Consider the following 13,506-nt stretch of genomic DNA (forward strand, 5'->3'; position numbering starts at 1 on the left):
AATTGTGGGGTTGATGCTGCTGCTTAATGATACGCACATATCGTCGCCTCTGAGCTTTACTTTGCATATGTACATATATGCAAGTTTGGGACTTTAGCTGTACTCAGTCTCGGGGACCACCTAGAAGATGGCCGGATGGGAACCACTGCCCTAAAAAGTGGAAGCTCTGTTTTCCCATTTTTTTTTTATTTTTAAAGATATCAGAACAATAACAATGTTTACATTACAGTATTCTTTATTACCTTTCAAAACATTAGCGATAATCACTAAGTTATGGAATTTTTTTGTCAGTTATAGGTAAACTGTCCTCTGACGGTGCTTAATCAGACTTTTCTTTATCATTATCATAGTAGAACTTTAACTAAGTAGTGCCTGTTCCAAATATGGGGCTGATAGCAATTAAATTAAACAAGAAATCAAAGGGATTAAATTAATGTCTTGAAATTTGACGAACTGTATCTTGAAAACTAAGTTGTGTGATGCATTTTAAGTATATTTTATTAACGTAGAACAATATGTTCTTAAAGCTTATAAATAAATTATACACAGTAAAAAAAAATCACTCGATTTCACTTAATTTTACTCAATGTATCAATCTGTCCACATTGAGTGAAATCAGTCCATTACTAAAAGTACAACTAAAATTTTATGAGTTTCTTGTGCTAATTGTTAAGTAAGTGACTTTTGACTCTATTCTGAGTATGTAAAACCAATTAGAGTTGACTTTTTCTCCAAATTTAATTACACTGGGCACAGAAATTAAGGGATATTTAAAAAATCACAAAATTTTGGTTGACTTTCAAAGAACTGTAACTTGGAGGGAAATGGTCGTAGACAGTACCAAAAAAAAAAAGCAAATTGAAGCTTCAGGTGTCTAGTTTTAATATATGCAGTTTAAAATTTTTTAGCGTCAGCACTTTTTGAGTGATCCTAACAAAATCAACAGAATCTGCAACTTCAAATCATTCATATTTTAATTCGGATAAAACTCAGATTCCTAGGTTCCACACCTCGCAGAAACCACTTGATGATCTTGAGCTTTGTGTTAATAGTGATACTAAGTTTCATATTCATGATACTTGCTGTAAGTTTCTGGATTTATATCTGGACTCATTTAAACTGGAAGAGACATTGTGAATTTTTAACATCTAAACTCGCATCTGTTTATTACCTTTTTTATAACATTAGAAATGTAATTGGAACTGACCATTTACTAAAACTGTATTATGCGCAAGTTGAAAGGTATGGAATTGCCTTTTGGGGTGACTCCACTCTCTCACGTGATGTTGTGGCGCAAAAGAGAATACTGCGATACATTGTTGATGTCCCTAGTACACATTCATGCGGGAACTATTTGGTAGATATAAACTCCTAAACCTTTTTGACCTTTATGTATTTGAGATATGTTTGTGTTTTGTGTTTAATAATAAATCTAAGTTTGTAGCTAACTATGACGTCCATAACATAAACACTAGAATAAAGAATTATTTGCGTATCCCTTATTCTAGAGTAAATATTACTTTTAAAGCTCCAAGTGTTCAACAATCTTCCGGAAAATATAAAAAAATATTAAAAGTGTAAATGCTTTTAAATTCAATCTAAAATTGTACCTTGTTGAAAAGTGCTTATATAGTACCGCAGACTTTTATACTTAATCAAGCATTACTTGTAACGTTTATTTACTCTTTTTTATATTATGTTTTATATATTTTATTTTTTTTTATATATGACGTGTGTTTAAATATTTGTTAAAATGTAATTTCTGTTTTTTACAACTTGATATGACGTTTCTTATACATTTTTTATGTCTCAAAGAATAAAAATATCTATCTATATAACCAAATTTTTTTGACGTTTGTGAAGCTTGTGGATATGTTAAAAAAAAATTATGAAAAACATAATTTAAAAAAATTTTTTTTTTTTTTAACTTAAAAAATGAATAAAAAGTGAAAAATTACTTATTACATTGATTTTCAGAGCAAAATGACAAATTTAAACATTCCGGACACTAGGAAAAAAAATCGCAGTGTTTAGAAATTTTCAGTGTTTCTTTAGGACACTTTGAGGTTGAAAAGTTACAGTCGATATCCTTAGTTTATTCATTATTTACAAAGTAATGCCAAGTTATTCAAATATCCCTAATTATGCAGTTTTTTACCATTTTCTAACCAACATTTTCACTTTGAAATTTTTTTTTATCAAAAACCCATAATTACGACTTGTAGAGAGTACTTTGCCTTTTCCAAAACCTTGATTGGATTTTCTGTACGACCATTATTTCCCGAGTAATTGATTGCAATAGTCAAAAATGATTTTTCTGCTTTGATCGACGAATCCTCAGCGACAAATAATCGTACAAGGCTTCGGAACCGCTCAAATTGAAGATAATTTAATTTTTTTTTAAGTCCATAGGCATTTTCAAAAATAGCAAAAATTAAAAAAAATTTTTTTTCGTTGATTTTCTTATGATTACTTAAAAACTGCTGACGCTAAAAATGTTTAAACTGCAGATCTCAAAACTAGACACCTGAAGCTTTAATTTCCTTTTTTTATTCTCTCTACGACCATATCCCTCCAACTTACAGTTCTTTGAAAGCCACCCAAAATTTTGGGATTTTTTAATATCCCTTAATTTCTGTGCCTAGATATTATTGAATAATTTGGTAGAGTTGGTTTATATTCTCTTTAAAATTTAATTTAAATATCATGGTATTAAAGTCATAAATTACTAAGCGGCCACTATACATATCATAGAGATCATATTTTTGGTCTCGATTAAAAGAATTGGTTAATTGATCAGACGAATAGATTACTATAACCTATATTGTACGTTACAAATACGTAAGTAATATAGGTAACAATTTACTATCCATTTATTTAACCAAATATTACACTTGTCTAGCATTATACGCCATACACCACGTCACGAGATGACCTAATGGGGACGTTGAAAATAGACAAAGACAACGCACGACAACCATATAATGGGGTGGGGTCGCTCAATACTTAATGAGGACATTTACTCCGATTTAGCTACAAGTGCACCAAATACGAGTTTATCTGCAGAATTTATTTAACGGGTACCTATATTTGAGTGAAAGTACTCAGTTTTAGTTAAGATATTTTTACAAATGAGTAAAATTATCAAAATGCTCAATATTGAGTGAAAATGCACTCAATAATTCACCGATTTTTTTTTACAATGTAATGAAATATACATACACTTTATAACAATATTCTTCCCGCCAATGGCTTCTGACGTCAAAGATGAATAATGTGTCCCGCTGTCCGTGCCCTAATTCTATGCAAAGCCCGGTTAAGGTCACACGAGATTTATCCAGCGATACAAATTATGTCGAATTATAAAACAGCGGCAGTAACCGCCCGACGGGGCCAACTGGACCAGTTCCAGGTCCGCTGGGGCGCCAGAGAATCCAGCGGAAGATGCACCCCGGTGACACACAACGTCAGCCCTTGTAGAAAAGCGGCGGCTGCACCGCTCCGCCGAATTTCGAGTAGTGCGTGTGCGCAAAGTAGTGCCTTTCGCAATGTTTGGGTAGAAATTCGTCCGCTGGCCCAGTCGCGTTCTTGAACGCCTCCATCACCGTCCACACGCCGTTCCAGCTGCAGGACAGGCGACTACAACGCATGCATTTATTTAACTCTAGCCCAGCCGACGACAGCGAAGCCTGAAAAAACCGACTGATAATTTTTTCACCACTCTAAAACACCACAATTCTCACGAACCCCCCAAGCCAGACCATCCATTTACATGTACAGGCAGCTTAGTAGCAGTGAAACACAGTGATACAGCTCTGCATGATGCGGTGGTGTTGCATTTTCGTGAGTTCCGTGCACAGAATCGGCCTGCTTGCCCTCGACGATGTGCCCCCAAGGCACAGACTCCTTCAAGTGGGCGGTGGGACTGAATAGGCGCTAATGAGCGGAGCTCCTCACAAAACAAAGACGGCGACAGACGGCGCGTGATCTTGGGGTTCGATATGTGCCCCCTAACCGGCAGCCATGTTTGCTATGACGGAGTATTTTGGCGAGTTCGCCCTAGCAAGGTAATATCCACCGATTGGCACGTTTTAGCAGCCTTTGTGTGCCCTCATAAAGTAGAAGTTGAAAGTTTATAATCATTTCTATACCCGTAATAATTCATAGTTCATTTACGAGCCACAGAACGTGACAGTAGATACACTGATAAAAATTTTATGTGAATTTACACACTAGTCCATTGGTTGTTCTGACGCGGCATTGGCAACGTAAAATTGTTTTATACAAGCAAAGTTACATCAAACTTGTACACTTTTTCTGTAATTAATTCAAAATATAAATATACAAATCGATATAAACTAATTCAAAAAATTAAAGGGTCAAAAGAGTTTCCGAAATTTTTCCGTGATTTTTGACAAACTGTATTTAGGTGAAAAATGGTCGTATCGAGAATATAAACAAATAATTGTGAAGCTCTAAGATTCTAGTTTTTAGATCTTTCGGTCGAAATTTTTTAGGAGCTACGGTTATCCTGCAATTCTAATTTTGCACGGACTTGGAAAAATTGTTTTCAGCTAAGGCATTGCATGGACCAGATAGCTTGTTTATTCAGCTTCAATTTCTTTTTTTTTTTTTAATTTTGGAACGACCATTTTTCATCGAAATATCGGACTTTTAATGGAAAAGGATCCTTTTGTCTTCACTCATCGATATCTCGGCGACAAATGGCCGTACAGAGAATTGCAGGACAGTTTCAAAAACTGGAATAGTTTTCCTATAACAAGCTGCCGCAACTTTTCGGAAAAAAATTTTTCATCTTTTACACGAATTCTAAAAAACGGGAAAAATGGTAATGATAATGGTTTTTTAAAAAATTGACGGCTAAATTAGAAATATTGACGGATTGACTATTGGTAATCATAACTTTTACAGTTCGATATACCCAGAAGAACCCTGTTGTTGTTGTTGACTTACCACATACAACAAAACAGTGTAATTAATATCGCAAAGCTTCATACTACAAATTTTTAGTTCGTTTATGTATATTTCGTCTTTAATAAAGCGAATCGTGTGAGAAACGTAAAATTGAACACTTGCTACTTATTGATACAAAGGAATTCAAGCAATATTGTAAGTCATCAGACCATAATAGCACTTTTAGGACCCAATTAGCCCCATTTCTAGAACGCCACATCAAACGTTGAAAGCGAAATCTCTTAACTCATGACCTTGGCCAAATAAACCTTGTTACGACTGAAGGGTATTGGCAAAATTAATTTCATCTTACCAAAGGGACATGACATTATTTTCTCTATTCTATTATTATATTATTTTTCTATTACTTCTCTGGTTTAACATATTTAAATAGCTGTCAAAAGGTAACCTATATTTTATTGTGTTACATCTACACTGCTTGAAAAGTAGGAAAAATTTATCAGAAAAATTATTAAGGTAAATTTATATAACCAAAGAAGTTTTAAGAAAATAATCAATTTTATAAAAAATTCGATTGTATTTGAAAAATGTTATACTTATTGCGATTTAAGAGAAAATTGTAATCTAAAAGTATAAGATTGCTTAAAATTTAAAGTTGTAAAACCGCAATAAATAAATTATAGGTATTCGTTTTTTCTAAGCTGAACAATTGTGAAATGTCTAAATACGTATCTTCTTTTACTTCCAAAATGATATGAGCAAATATTCAAATCAAAACTATCTTGAATTCTTTTTTCGTCTTACTTTCTACCATTTGATTCTCTCTAGAGGAGTGAATGAAGAAAACGAACCGTACATTTACTTTTATCTAAGGTTTCAACTGTTGGTTGAATGGAGCTCAGCTGCTAAATGCCCTATCCGTTCATTCTGGGTCAATTGCTTACTGGAATCTGGATTTTATGAGATTTCGTTCTTGTGCGCTTCTGAAAAAATACAACTAGTCTAAGACATATGAGGCCTATTGATTGGCCATAGAAATATGTTTCTCTTTGTTTGCTTTCCTAAGAAAAAATATGATCGGGACATGAAGTAAAATCGAACGTTATTATCTGTTTTTATAGTTTTGACCATTGTTGATGTAAATTTTTGTTTAAGTAATATGGATTTTTGTCTGTCCCAACTAGTTTAATGATGATATTACAAACATTTGGACAAATATATAGTCATTATAATAAATATAGAAGGGCATCTAAAAACAGTTAATTTTTGAGATAAAGGGCGTTAAAAGATCTAGCAGAGAAACTTATTTTCTGTCATTTCTTTAACTTCTACGAGGAAGATTTGTTATGTAAGATTTCTAATTGCACAAAAATTTTCAGGTTCAAAATGAACTTGATTCAATTAAACAAAAGAGATCGTTAGATCTATATACTTAATCCTCTTCAGAACATCAACTTATCTTGGTTAGTAAATAACAAAATAAATAAAAATTCACCAAGTAATTTTTAGTAGTGAAATAAGCTTTTGTCTTTCATTGAATAGTAGAACTTGAATCTGTTTACACTTGTTTTCACTGAAGTAAAAAGAATGTGCACTACGAGGAATTTAATATAAGGACTCCATTACTACCTTAAATTTTAAATAATTTAACGTTTCAAAGAGTATATAAATACACAACGAATATCCTATTTACATTTCTTATTCTTTAACTAGGAAGTACGGAGCAAATATTTAAAGTAGTTTGTATGTATTTAAACCTAGATCGTGAATTATGTGACAATACTTTGTTCAGATTTGAAATATCACACGACATGGAATAAAAATGTTAATATAATTTTCTTCATGTTTTCAATTAATAGTCGCTTTATATAATTTGGAATAAAATATAAATGTATTCAGTTAAAGTTAAACAAGAACCGAAAATATTTCATTAAAATATATCTCACTCATTTGCTTAAGATATAGGTACGTAGAAATTTTGAAAACAACTAATTGAAATATCGGTGTGCTTTAATTTCAAATTTACAAAAGACAAATAAAATTAACGACTTAATTACATTTTAAGAATTCCCTGTAACTGGGTTTTATACCTGTTGGTAATAGATGACTTTATTGTTATAATAATAAGATATAAAGCAAGTTTTACAGAAATTGTTTACTTTTACGTTTAAGCAATTTTATCTCGAATGTAAAAACAGATAAAGCCATATATTGTGTACTGTTATCCCAACTGTACGACATAAAGTCTGAATTTTTTGTTGTCTCATATAAATATATTAATACTAACACAATTTCCTCTATCTAAAACTCATTATCTGAACATATAATAGATAATTATTGTATCATTATTATAATATGTAGTAGGTTGTCACAATCGGTGCTAACCATCTTCTTTTGTGTTCAAGATTCAATGCAAATATTATTATTATTCATTGACCTATAAAATATTGTATTACGTCTCTGTTTATATACCTGCAACAAAATGTCAAGAAGTTGTTTACGAATTGATATGCATCAATGTAATATCCTAATCCATGTGTGTTTAAGTTGCATTGCAACGAATTTTCAACTTGCTAAAAATAACGTCGACACTTGTGAAGGTCTGACGGTGTATGGCTTTATTGTTAGTTGATTTTATATGCAATTTATAGCGGGTAGGTACTATTTATAAAAGCGCGATTGTTATTAGGTGCAGTCGATAGTATACAATATGCCTACATTCAACTTTACGGCTATTTCATGATTTGAACAATTAAATAGTCTATAAAATTCCAACACGGTTTTATTGGAAATATTTGTTTTTAATGATTATTTCTAAAATGGTTCATAAAACGCCTTGAGATACTATAAACCTCATACACCGACTGAATGCTAAGTAGGTATACACTACTGAAAATATGACAATAAAAATCTTATCTATTATTAATCATTTATTTTGGGTAGAGATTTTTGGGATTAAGGTTAAGTTTTTTAGATTAAGGGATTAATCTATCAACTGTATAAGTCAGCAACGATGTGTTAATTGGGTTGTTGGAATTAATTCAACAGGAGCAATGCATAGCTTAATGCCAAAGTATATAAAATCATCATATCCTGAAAATAGCGGGCATTCCTTTCGAAGAATGGCAGGTACGTTTACAGATAACAGAATACTATTTTTTTCTTTCTCTATGGCTACTATTGCAAATGCAAGAAGCGACGTATGTAGTCTTAAGCATCACGGGCGATGGAAATTATCGTTGGCCTAAGGACATATCGAAGAATAAAATAAAAAGTGTGAATAAGCTTTTAGATTGCATCGCTTCAAATTCAAATAATTCACTAAATTAGCTAAAAAAGTAAATCTTTCAATCACACCGCATTATCGTTATCAAAAATAAATCTAGTCACAATATCTCTTTGTACGATTAATGATAATTAGTTTGACCTAATGAATTTGATTTGCTTGAGTTCCTTAACATTTTTTATGACAGAATTTTGGAAGTGTATGCAAAAACTTCGCATCCTAGCGCGAATGTGATATTTCCCTCTCTTTTGACAATTGTTGAAAAAAATTTCTAGTGAATGAATACTTATTTTTTTTGACTGGGAATTGGAAAGGAGCTACATGTTAAAGCATTGCTCTATTTTGTCTAAAAAAATTTCTCGTTAGTAATGAAATACTTTGTATATTTTCTGGTACCTCCCGAGAAAACTGTCTAGCAGGTTAGGTAGTACAAGCGTTGAAGTACAGTTCCTACATAGTCCATGAATATCTACACATCCTTCCGTTCTGCAGCATATTAATTAATACACAGGCTTAACTAAGCAAACTAGTACTACAACTAAACTAAACAATGAGTTTAATTACCTATTGTAATAGTTTCTTGTGGTAAATAAAGAAAACAACCCAATAGCAAACAATTAATATTCTCACTAATCCTTTATCCCAGCAAATTTCAAATATTTTAGGAACCACGAGGCTAGTGATTACAATTTCGGAATGGCAAGAGACACAGTCTTGGTTAAATTACAAAAAAAAATGTGCTACAAGAATTCTTGATTTAGTTTTCTTGTGACTTTCATAGATCACTAAACACCAATTTCTTTTTTTTTTAATTTTATATTAAGACAATTTTTAGAAAATTTCAGGTGTTACATAAATTAATATCCTGCATCGACTGTGGCTATGGCCAACTGTTCAAACATTAGGTTTTTGTTCATAGGTATCTGAAATTCTTAAATTATACTTACGAAAAAGAATAAAATAAGGCTAAAAATTGCACTGATTTACATTTTGTGGATGACGTTAGTCAAGCTTGCAGTATGTTTTACGGTAAACTGAATAGAATGTTTGACATATTTTTTCTAGAATATCTAAATATTATCCTAGAACATCTATTTTTCCAGATTGTTTTACTAAAAACGAATTCATAAGAAATTCATCAAATATTTCTAAAGTAATGTCTTATCAGAACGATTTCATTTCTACCTCTCTCAAGACATATGTAGTTCTTTCTTCAATAATGTGTTTTTAAATGGTGATCATGTGTTTGAATCCGATGACAATACTTGTTTGGTGTTAATATTCTAAGGTCTTTTACAATTAACGTTTGTCATATTAAGGCAGCTGCAAAAAGAAAATGAAAGCCAATTTGACTATTGGTGCTGATAGTATACACGTACTTCTTTCAAAAGATTTCATGGACTGTCTTGAGGAATCTCTATGTAAAATAATATACAAATATGTATATATTGACTGTTGGAAGATATCCGCGAATGGCCAAATTTATAAATCAGTTTCAAAATAAGCAATAATTACAGACACAACACTTACCCCGATTCCTAATCCAAATTCTATTCGAAACTCTTTCAATTTCAATTTTAACGATTGTAACTTAACGCCAGTGCATTTCTAAAACTCTTAATAACAGGTCATGAGTTGATGAAATCTTTACAGATTTCACTAGTTTTGATGAAGTAGATCATAATATTTTGTTAAACTGTGGCATTTTGGTTGAAATTAAGATTTAATCAAGTTATGATTGTGTATCTTATTAAATAGAATTAATTTTGTAAAATAAACAGGACTCAAATCACTGTTGCGACAAATGGCGGTACCCAGTGTTTGTAAAAACTATGACGGAAATTATTTTTTTTTATGATACCTAAAAAATTGTTGGCAGTCTGATGTTGCTTTCTGTGTTCTTGATGTTTAGCAAATAATTTAAGTATAAGTAAATGCGCAACTATGACTCTTACAAAGGGAAACAATTCTATGGTATATAAATATAACACAAATGGTGTCTCTATTGAACAAACATAAACGACCTCGGTATAGTTCTTGATCCTCAATTATTATCATTTCGGCCTCATTATGAATATATATTGCTTGAGTTTATATTTAGAAATACTAAGTTATTCACCGATATGGATTATTTAAAAACACTTTATTAATCATTAATTAGATGTTGAATATTATAGCGTCATTTGGTGTCCAAATTATAGTACTCATGAACGTATACAACGTAAGTTAAATACATTTTTGTCTTTTTTATAAAATATTACAGATATCCATTTCAAAGTTATAGTTATATTGACTTGTTGGAAGTATTTAATATACATATATTATTTTTATAAGCCTTTAACTGGTTTTAGATCTTCTCTCAGACTGATATTCGTCCTATTAATCTATATTTCTATGTACCCACAGACAATTTAAAACCTGAATTATGATAATAATAATAATTACACACAAACAGTGGATTTTGACTATCCCTGTGTGCTACATATTAAATTTAGTTTTATTTATATCTCATTAAAAGCCGAATGATTCATCTATATATTTTTATCAATTAATTAATATTGCTACTTAATTCACTTCATTATATGCAAATAGTCTGATGGAGTTATAAAAAATACAATATAACTTTGATGTTTACTCAAGGGGCTGTTGAAAAAAGTTAAACTGTTTGTAAGTTCTTTGACGCTTCCTTTCTCTCCCAAGTGCCGTTCGTATGTTCCAGTTTTCGCCGATATCGACCGACAAATTTTCAATTAAGTCCCTTGCAATTTCCTCAGGTGCTATAAAATGGAAAATATGTACTTATAGAGAATCCTTCAAAGAGGAAAATCCGCGGCTTCTAATAATAAGTGCGGACTAAATACGACTCAAATTACCATTTCCGTCATCGATTTTATTTAAGAATAGACATTCGAAACGTCTGAAATATGCTGGTGGCGTACGTGGAATATGAATCTACGGGACCTTATAGTCGAATGGAAAAGTATCTCGCGTGGATATTTTGCCCGAAACTCATCCGTGGCGGAAAATTTGTCGCAGTGCTGAAAATCGTGACATCACTTTCAACGTGTCGTTGAAATAAACCAACTGCATGGCGTGTTTGTGATAGAACGTTCTTGCTGGCTATGCCCGTGCGATTTCGCCAAATATTTACGTAATATAGTATTGCATAACAGTGTTTTGTTTTCACACCAAATACAGGGTGTTCCAAAAGGCCACATTCGTGGACTGAACATAAATCAATCAATCTAGACGAATGCCTATATCTAAAAACGCTTTGTTTGGCCGCTAGATGGCCTCATAGTTCCCGAGTAATGTCTAATTTTTTTTAAATGACGCTAAAACGTGATAATCGATTTTGTTTAATTTTGGGGTGTGGGCTTGTTTCCAGTTGAAAATTCCAAACAGTATGACTCATTTTTAATTTAAATAAAAAATGAAGTATTATTCGTTCTTAAACATTGTTTCTGACAAGGTAATATGCAGCCGAAATCATCTAACCGTGTTTTCTAAGTCCACATCACTACTTAAGGAGATTGTTCTCTAGATAATTTTATACATAAGGTCTTAATGGGCTTATTTACCACTTGTGTGTCAAAATATGAGGAAGATGTACATTATGTTCCATCATATTTATCCAAATGTCTCCGGAGTTTATAAATAGAGTCTGCGTTTTTTCAACTGTAGCGCCTGTCCGCACAATCTTTGGATTTGGGGGTTGTTTCATTTTTGTTGTGTGTTTTATGTTTTTTTTTTATGTTTATGTTTATTTATTTAATTTAATTCGTGCAGCGAGGTCATGTGATATTACGCCGTGTGATTTCTTTTTTTACCTTAAAAACACTATTTTTGAACTGCCTATTCCTGATTTAAACCATCTGCAGGCTCGACTTATAGACAAGATTCGTGAAATTAACAATACCCCGAGCATCTTAGCAAATGTCTTTAATTCTTTGAGGAACTAACAGGTGTGAAAAGTGCTTGGAACAAGGAGGGGGACACTTTCAGCAGCTGCTTTAATTTATTGTTATAACAAGGAGGGGGACACTTTCCGCAGCTCCTTTAATTGTTTGTTATTGTTATCACGATTATTCTTTAAAATAAAGTTATATAGTCATTAACGTTATTGAAACTGACAGCTGCTATACAGCTCGTTGAGGAATGAGGTTAAGTTGGTCTCTATAAGCTACTCCCTACGTCCAATGTTTCAGAGCCAACTTCGACCACGTTTTTATTTGAACGCTCGATATTTAGCATCTATAGTGATCAAATTAGCTTGCCGAAACAAAAAGTCGCGTCCAGCTCTATATTTCCTGGCCTATATTACATGAATAATAAAACAATAATAGAAAATAACAAAATACTACCAGTGGTGAAAACAGACTTATGCATTTATAAGGGTCAAAGTAACAAGTGTATAAATATCACCCTCATTTAAAGAAGCCTTATAAAACTGTACGAAAATTACGTGACTTACAATTCGTAAAGACGCCCCCACGATGCCACGCCCTTAAATTATATTACACATATGCCTTTCCCAATTAAAAGTGTTCGCGCTGGGAATTAATAGCGCCAAATTAGCGGCCCCACTTCGAATAGATGACGTTAAAAGTACACTCTAAAGTAATTATATTCAATAGCAGCCCTGGAATTCGGGCTTTGTAGATTTTAATTCGGTTAACGAGCATAATGGTAAATCTAGACTGGAAGTAATCCTGTTATTCCCTTTTCTGTTGCGATGCGCGCAGCGGGCAGTTCTGTGTTTCACGTTAATATTTTTAAATTTATCAGACGATAATAACGATTTCAACAAACTTGGGTTGTTTTAAGGAAATTTATTGACGTCGTCTTAAATCTGCTGACAAAAAAATACTCTAAAGCTGATCGTTTAAATTGTTTGATGATTATAGTCATTAGACTGTGAATAATTGGTATCAGTGAACGCATTAAAAGGTAACACGTGAATCCACTATGTTAAACTGTCAATAAGACGATTATTTTTGACGTTTTTGCTGAATATTTCGATTTAGTTTGTAACCAGGATATCTACGTATAGCATAAATATAATTCAATAAGTATTGTAACTGATTCGTTCATAAATCTAGTATATTTAATGGCACAATTATCAGACACATAATTTGAAAATGCTTTTAAAGGACTTGAACGCAAACCCAAATATTTAAGGTTTGTAAAGAGATTTCTTTGTATCCATGGCAAGAATTTAATTAAAAATTATAGATACATTACCGTATATCAAAACAGCTTGAGTTTATAGCTTATGAAACATT

Source organism: Anoplophora glabripennis, unplaced genomic scaffold (genome assembly GCF_000390285.2).
Source record: "Anoplophora glabripennis isolate ALB-LARVAE unplaced genomic scaffold, Agla_2.0 scaffold118, whole genome shotgun sequence".
NCBI classification, from domain to species: domain Eukaryota; kingdom Metazoa; phylum Arthropoda; class Insecta; order Coleoptera; family Cerambycidae; genus Anoplophora; species Anoplophora glabripennis.